This window comes from Triticum aestivum, chromosome 6A (assembly GCF_018294505.1).
Source record: "Triticum aestivum cultivar Chinese Spring chromosome 6A, IWGSC CS RefSeq v2.1, whole genome shotgun sequence".
NCBI lineage: Eukaryota > Viridiplantae > Streptophyta > Magnoliopsida > Poales > Poaceae > Triticum > Triticum aestivum.
This window is the reverse complement of record NC_057809.1, coordinates 622,068,641-622,077,589: the sequence shown is the minus strand read 5'-3', so window position 1 is coordinate 622,077,589 and position 8,949 is coordinate 622,068,641. Positions and strand designations below refer to the sequence as shown.

At 44.9% G+C, this 8,949-nt stretch overlaps 1 pseudogene; it reads left to right on the top strand.

The window, feature by feature from the left end:
* The first annotated feature begins 3,398 nt into the window (after window positions 1-3,398).
* On the top strand, window positions 3,399-5,850 carry LOC123129876 (alpha-1,3-arabinosyltransferase XAT3-like; annotated as a pseudogene).
* The last annotated feature ends 3,099 nt before the right edge of the window (window positions 5,851-8,949 follow it).

Genomic DNA, 8,949 nt, shown 5'->3' with positions numbered 1-8,949 from the left:
TTTCTATCACCGATCCATTGCCTACGAGCTTTCCATATATTGTTTTTCGCTTATTTACTTTTCCGTTGCTATTGCTCTCATCACTACAAAAAACTAAAAACATTTCTTTTACTACTGTTACCTTTTGCTATCGTTACAACTACTATCATATTACTTTGTTACTAAACACTTTGCTGCAGATATTAAGTATCCAGGTGTGGTTGAATTGACAACTCAGCTGCTAATACTTGAGAGTATTCTTTGGCTCCCCTTGTGTTGAATCAATAAATTTGGGTTGAATACTTTACCCTCGAAAATTGTTGCGATCCCCTATACTTGTGGGTTATCAAGTACTGGCAAGAACCGAGGAGGCTGCCGAGGACATTAGAGATTATTGCGTGACGGGACATCCAATTTTCAGTGGCAATGTAGGAAATATTTCACGTTCCCGGCCTCTCCTTGGGGGCAGTGATAAAGAATTTACGCCTTGTTCAAAGGAACCGAGGGAGTACTCCCTCAGTCCGTGAATAAGTATACTTCAACCTTTTGTCCAAAGTCAAAGTTTTTAAATTTTTGATCAACTTTATAGAAAAGAGTTGTAACATATATGACATCAAATTGGTATATTATGAAAGTACATTTCAAAGCAGATCTAGTGATACAAATTTAGTGCCATAAATGTTGCTACTTTTCTCTATAAAGTTGGTCTAAATTTTAAAACTTTGACTTAGGACAAAAGCTAGAAGAACACTTATTCGCAGACGAAGGGAGTATATGCTAATGCCAGTATGCTTGATTAGCACAGCCGTGCCATTGTGACAATTAATTAGTTGGAAAGCCTCAACCATATGTTGAAACGGCAAAATTTTAGGCTCTAAACAAAGAGAAGTTAAAACGAGCAAATCCAGCACGAGGTTAGCTGAGGATAAGGTATATTTCTACAGTTTGCTATCACCTAAGTAAGAGCGCTTGAGTGAAATGCATTCGTAAGCAAACTAGTATTTCTGCTCTAATTGCAAGAACAAGTTGGCTCATGACTTCAGAATTGTGAAGGAGACAGTACTAGATTCCATATGTGGGTTTAATGACATACATAAATTGACATCACATGTTCCAAACTATGCCCAGACAATAGCCTTGAAATATTTTCATGTAATTATTGGTAACTCCTTTCTGGACCTTGCATCAACTAAAAATTGATAGTCCATTCATCAGTGTTTTTAGTTCTGTGGAATTCCATGTTATTTATCAGGTTACATGTATATTACCAAAAATCAAAACTGGTGGAACCCATAGGAGTTTGTTCAGAGAATTTTCTTAAGAGATATTGGCAAGATTGCATTTGTCCTTAATCCAGAAAAGGGGTTTTCAATATGGAGGTTGATCTTTGTTTCCCTTGTCCTATTTTCGTATCTATTTTTTTATTTGTCATTAAGTTACTTTCCAAAATGTACTTTTGCCTTGAAGTTCTTGTTACATGTAAAAGTTTAACCGAGGAGGAAGGAAATCAAGACATAGCTAATCTATCGGGAAGAGGGAGGGAGATGCAATCTATTAATCATGTAAGATGTATACAAGTCACTTGAGTGGGACAACCTAAGACATGTAAATTAAAAGATTGCAAAACTGTCACATTTATAAGAATTATATGAAGCTATGTGTGGTTCATAGTTTTGCCTGCTCAAGTATAACATTATGCTAAGTCCTCTACCGGTAACATAATTTTGCGTATTTTACTTGAAACTTTTTGTGCGATGGGCAGTGAATTAACCACCATTTTGTCATGCTCGAGAGTCAGGGAGATTAACCATCATTTTGTCATGTTCTGGAATCAGAGAGCGGTCGGGGTCTAGCAGGCTGTAGTGGCCATCTCCTTTCTTCTGGATCCAAGGCGACCGGGAACGGGGCTGGGCGGGTGCCGGTGGTCCCGGCCACACGCATGAGGGGGATGGCGAAGATCTAGGATTCGTGCTTGGGCGGGCTAGTTCTGGGCTCAAGGCGGGTCGGAGTTGTGCTCCGGGTAGGTGAGGTGGGGCTCGGTCTAGGATGTGACCGTAGTTCATTGCGGGCGTGGTGGTCCTTGGCGAAGACGTCACCTCTTTGTCTGGCAGATCGGCGTGATGACCATGGGCATGGCGTTGTGTGAGCTTGCTCGCCGACGGTCGTTGGTAGTCACTTTTTTTATTGACAAGTATTTCTCATTTATGTGTGATTGCAAGAACAATAGTACAAATAGTCAGAAATTATTTTGGTTGACAAATACGATGAGCTGGGTATGAGAAAGGAGATAAGACTTCCTCTTTGTCTTTTGTGCTTCACAAGGTCACTCACATGCACACAGCGGCACAACCGGATAAAATGGTCTCATACAGTCTGACCTACAGTGGCATATCATTAATGCCGGGAAGAAAGTTACTACTAAATCACATATGGCCTGACAATCATCTGACATGCAATAGGCCCAATGCATCTATCCCGAGACAATGAGCACTCAACTTTAACTTTCCAATCTTTTATTGTGTAGTTCACACTACTCCTCTGTCACAGTTTACAAGGCGCGCTTCAGCAATTTGATCAAATTTACAGAAAAAACTACATTCTGAAACTTTGGTAATTTGGGCCATATTTTGACAATGATTTTAACTAATAAGATATACTAGCTTGTACTTAGCAAAAACAATATCATTGAAAACAACATTCAAATCTGAATCCAACAACATAAATTACGATGACATGCATTAACATTTTGCTAGTCAACTACGATGGCGACTAATATAGACACACAGAGGTAGTACTGACCAGAGAACCGAGAAGGAAGCCGAGGACACGAGAGATTAATGTGTAACGGGAGATCCGATTTTCATGGTTAATATAGGAAAGATTGCACGTTCTTGTCCTCTCCTTGGGGAAATGGCAAAGAGGGAGTATATGCCAATCTGAGTATGCTCGATTAGCGCAGTGGTGCCATTATGACACTCGATCGAGGTTGGGGTCAACTACTTAAGAGCCACTCTAGAGTATAGATCTTTGTACAAATGGATGTAGAGAGAGAGAGAGAGAGAGAGAGAGAGAGAGAGAGAGAGAGAGAGAGAGAGAGAGAGAGAGAGAGAATATAGGAGTAACGTATACTAGACATATATGCTAATGGCAGTATAGTATGCTCGATTAGCGCAGCTGTGCCATTATGACACTCAGACGTCGAAGTCAACTAAAAGACTAGAGACCCAGTCTGGATAAGTATGAGAAGCCCGTTGAGGAAGGAGATCGCATAACCACGCTTCACTTGTACTACTAGTAGAGTACTAAATCCCATGCATACATATACGACTAGCTAGCTAGCTCCCAAGTCTGAGAGGATCAGTTCCACCATTGTTCACTCGAGGTAAGTGAACAAGCCAGTGTACAAGATGAACAAGGCCATGAGGAAGGAGAGTGGTAAGAAGCTTGTGGGCAGGGCAGCAGCAAGGGCTCTCGTGTGGCTTCTGCTTCCTGTCCTTGTCTTCGTCGTGCTCAACTCCGATCACATGCCGCGGGTTCCTCAATTACATGCAACAACTCTTTGTAAGTCCCCTCAATTACAGCTTTCAAGCAACAGCTCTTTACACACGTTTAGGTTTCGAGTGTTCATCCGATCTATACGAGTGCACCATCATCTTCGATCCATCGTCTGAAAAACTCATTACTCAGATTCTTTGCCCATAGTATGAAGAGAAAGGTGTGATACCTCTTGGGTGCCCATACACCGTCATGAACAGTAAATTCGAAAAAAAATTGATATAAAAATCAAAAACTTCCAAAACTTTAGGACATCAAACATGATCAAACCTTTGATATTCTTGCGAGGTTTCAGCCACTGCACAAATAACATTCGAGGGTTCGACACCAAAAAATTCATTGTTCAAACTACACGTGCACTTTTGAGCAGCGATTTTTTTAGGGCTCCTCGGATGTTATTTGTGGCCGAAACTTTGCAAGAACATGAAATACTTGATCATGTTTGATGTTCAAAAGTTTCGGGTTTTTGTATTTTGTTTTGAATTTACTGTTCATGAAGGGTGTAGGGGAGCACGAGTATGTATACTGCCCATGAGCTTGATCGTTCTCTGATTAATTCATCGATATGGCGCTAACAATAAGTATATGACCATGTGGCAGATCATTCATTTAATTCAGATTTGGTCGGCCATGCACCGCCACCTTCTCCCGCATCAAGCCAGCAGACGCCCGCCGAGGCCGTCGATGCACCACCTTCTCCCGCAACAAGCGACCAGACGCCCGGCGCGGCCGTTGATACACCACCTTCTCCGGCACCACGCGACGAGACGCCCGGCAACATCGTCAGTGCGAACAAAAGCCAACGTAATTAGTTACCTTTTCTCGGCAGGACGGTTGTTAAATCTGCCTAACAAAACTAATGCTAACAGACATTGTGTTAGTTTTACACTACCAATGGAATAATCCAACGGCAATTGAGATCTCTCTAAGAGTGGCAAGATAAAAACTAAAAAGAAGTTTCTTTCTACTACTCGTAATTAATAACTCTTTTGTGCATCTTACAGATATATATGTGGCAGCACCAAGAAGCAAGTCAATCTGCGACTTCAGCAGTGAACGCATGGACATATGTGCCATGCAAGGCGACGTCCGTATGCATGGCAAATCCGCCACCGTCTACGTGGTCTCAGCATCTGATGACAGTTACCGGCCAGAGAATGGAACAGTGAAGATCCACCCGTACCCGCGCAAGTCGGAGGAAGGAACGATGCGCGCTATCCGGGAGGTGACCATCCGCTGGAGCGGGCTGGATGCGCCACGGTGCACGGTGACACACGACGTCCCTGCGGTGGTCTTCTCCACCGGCGGCTTCCTCAACAACTTTTTTCACGCCATGACCGATGGTCTCATCCCTCTCTTCAACACTGTGCGGGAGTACGATGGCCGCGTCCAGCTTGTGGTCACCGACTACAACCACAAGTGGGTTGACAAGTTCCAAGACATCCTCGCCGCGCTCTCCATGTACCCGGTCATCGACTTTGACGCCGACGACAAGGTGCGTTGCTTCCCGTCGGTGCACGTCGGCACCGAGAGCCATAAGGAGATGGGGATCATCCCTGCTCTCTCCCGCAAGGGCTACACGATGACGGACTTCCGGAACTTTCTCCGGTCGGTCTACTCGTTGAAGCGTGAGTGGGCGACCCCCGTAAACCAGACCTCCGGCGACAGGCCTCGTCTCCTCATGGTGTTGCGCCGCAAGTCAAGGGCATTCGCGAATGAGGCGGAGGCCGTCACAGCTGCCACAGATATAGGTTTTGAGGTGGTGTTGGGGGCCCCGGAGGCCATGAGCGACATGGCCCGGTTCGCAGAGGTCGTGAACTCGTGCGACGTGATGGTGGGCGTGCATGGCGCAGGGCTCACCAACCTGGTGTTCCTCCCGCGTAATGCAACGTTGGTGCAGGTCGTCCCGTGGGGCGACATGAGTTGGGGGGCCAATGCTGCCTTTGGTGCGCCGTCGGCTGACATGGGGCTCCGGTACGTCCAATACGAGACGACCCCGGAGGAGACGACGCTCAAGTACAAATACCCGAGGGACCATGCTGTCTTCACCGATGTCGCCTCCATAAATAGGCAGGGGTATGGTATGACGTGGGCGATCTTCCTCAACGGCCAGAATATCACCCTCGACATCGACCGCTACAGAGGGGTGTTGCAGCAAATCTACCATGATAGTGTAATGGCCAATCCTTCATTTAACTAGACGACATGTTGTGCCCTTGACGCAAAGAACTAATGCTGCCGAGAAGCGATGCGATCTATATGAAAGCCGTCAATGATGGGATCAAGGACGAGCGATGTCACCACTATGTTGCTGATACCCGCAGGAGTTTCGCGGTCATCAATTGTAATCAAAATTTTCGAACATGAGTCTACTTGTGGCAGTGCAGTTTCAATAATGCACACCTCGCCTAAAACACGCAAATAAAAACTCAGGAGATGTTGTTTTAACGGAAAAGTAAATATTTTTTTGAGGAAATAAAAAAACTACGAAATTCAACCAATGTGAAAGCACCTCCCTAAAAAATAACAATTACCCAAGAAAAAAGGCATAATAAAAGCAAAAATGAGACCAAGGTTATGCTAACAACAAGGAAAAAACAAAAGAAATAACAAGTCTAGCCTGAAATAGAATAAAACAAACAAACCAGGGCCTGCCCATACACACATGAAAAGCTCATCTCCGTCCACAAGATAAAAAAGTCAAAAAAAAGTTATGGCTCGTAAACCCAAAATCACTAATTAAGAAGTAATTCTTCCAAAGATCACCCGCACCTCCCCAAGTTGCGGCAAGTGGCGCATTGCATGTGCCCCACTTGTTGCAACATGGGAATTTGTCCTTTTTTCTAGATCTGTTTATTCAAAGTGTTTTATCTTTTAAATCGAGCGTCCAAATTTCAAACCGTTTTCACCATTGAATTCCTCGGGTCGAGATCTTCTAATCTAGATCGCATGTTGATAGGTTTTGACTAACATTTTTTATGAAAAATCCAAACCGGCAACAAGTTTTTTTCCTTTCCGAAAGAGACACGACTGTGCCTCTCGCAAAAGCAAATCTGTGCCTCCACGAGAAGTAAATCCGTGCCTCTCGCAGAAGGAAAAAAACGCATTTTTCCGTTTTCGAGAGCCACAGTTGTGCCTCTCGCGAAAGCAAAATCGTGCCTCTCACGAAAGGAAAAAAAGTGTTTTTTCGTTTTGAGAGATAGGACCGTGCCTCTTGTGGAAACAAAACCGTGCCTCTCACAGAAGGAAAAAAGGAAACGTGTTTTTTGTTTTGTTTCCGAGAGGTACGGCCGTGCCTCTCGTGAAAGCATATCCGTGCCTCTCGAGAACGCAAAAAATCGATTTTTTGTCCAAAAGCTAAGAAATACCGGTGAAAAACCAAAAGGTCGAAAAACCCCAAAAAATAATTAAATCATCTAAAAAGCAGAAAACACGTGCGGAAAAATTATAAAAATCTGAAGGGAGCGCTCAGAGCAATTCAATGTTGCCCGCATGCATTTGAAGTCAGGTTTTGACTTAGCGGACCATATTCATGCAAACCGGCTGCTATTCATCAAAGTTCGGAAAGAAAATATCACAAATGATCCATACATAGGATGCAAGTACAACAATGTCCCAAATTAGATGTCCAACAAGTTTTTCAACAGGTCATGTGATCCCTCACATGTTGTACCTTCAGCTTCATCCAACAGTGTGTACATAAATGGTCGTCCCTTTGTCTTGTGGTACATCACGATAGCGCGTACGGGCTACAAAACATGAATAGCAATATTGAGTGAATGAATGATTCAATCATCAAGTTGAGGAAGAAGAGGCAAAACTTACAATCTTCTCATCTGACTTGTGCAATGGCCACCTTACCTCCAGCAGAGCAACTGCATGACTAAACTTGCTGATGATGGTCTGCATGGCTTACCATCTATACGATAAGGACCTCACATTGCGATCGTGCATGATGTGTATGTCACAGGGCGTAATGTGCTTTCGCTCATGAAACAAATCATGCACTTGCTGCCAGAAGGTCCCCTCTCTGCTCCTGCCTACGAAGTCCGCTGATACGGCTAACCACGCATCGCACAACAACTCGTCGACCATGGTCGAGAACCCCGACATCCTTCTTACTCTAAAAAAGCGACATGGCATCTGGAAATAAGCTCAACGACATTTAACCGAACACCTGCCGAGCGTGGTAGCCGCCATGGAGGTTGTCGGCAGGGTGTCAGAGTTTACCTGGGTACAAATAGCTCCAGGGTAGAGAACGCCGTCGAAAAAGGCGGGCGAGTGCGTCGGTGCTGGTTGTAAACATCCGGTAATGATTGTGTGGCGGTCGGAGAGGTACATCGGTGGCGGCAGAGGTGGACGGTGCAGATGTGAAGCAAGTGGGAGAAGTGGCAGAGTGGAAGAAAATGGGGGCCAGGAGGATAGATTTGGTGGGCCTGGGTTATCGGAGTCCAACGTGGTTGCTGTCCGGACACCCGCAACCCCCCCCCCCCCGCCCCTTGTGCACTTTGCGGGAGAAACTACGTCTGGATCACCGAGCGGTCTGATTCATGCCCATGTTGAATGGCTTCCGCGGTCCGGACTGTGCCGTCTAGACGTATGCGAGCGGTTTGAGGGTCGGTGTTGGAGATGTCCTAATAAGACTTTAAGTTGTTTTCATCAATACCAACCAAATTTGCACTTATTTTAAGATGGAGGGAGTATAAGCTTCTAACTGAGAAAGGGATCTAACAAACTCTGCTCCGCAACAAGTATCTAGGATCAAAGGAAGTATCTCGAGCTTACTGAAAACATAGGTCTTCATACTTAAGTGCATGTTACCATCCCTACCACTATGGAGGTCGGAGAGGTACATCGGTGGCGACAGAGGTGGAGGACATCGAAGGGGGTGGCAGTGTTCCTATGTTGAGCCTAGCCTGCCAGCAGTTTCAAGCATGTCATGGCATGCCTATGTGCCTGATGATCACTGAGCAAAGTAAAAACCCCTATGTACAATGGTTCACGCTATGCCCTCCCAAGTAATGAGCAAAGTAGGTGTCTTGGAATACAATGTTTTTCCTGGGTCATGTTGTATCACTCGTATGTTTCTGGTGTATTTCGCACAATGTTGTTAATATAATTGTATTTTCTTATGTATTTTGTATATATTCACTTTGCATACTACACCAACTTTCATATTTAATTTTAATGTTCTATGCCATTATATTTTCCTTATTGAATACTCGTCGGTTAAACTGATTGACCGCGAAATGCGGATCGCCACTCGGCGGCGACTGACTCTGGCACCTTGTTGGTCGCCGGCGTCGCCGGGCAACTTAGGCTCCCGGTTTTCCTGCCTAGGTTCTTCCGACGCGGAGGAGCCGACGCATACGGGTGACGCCTCCCCCCTTCCTGCAGTTCGCCGGAGGAAAACTG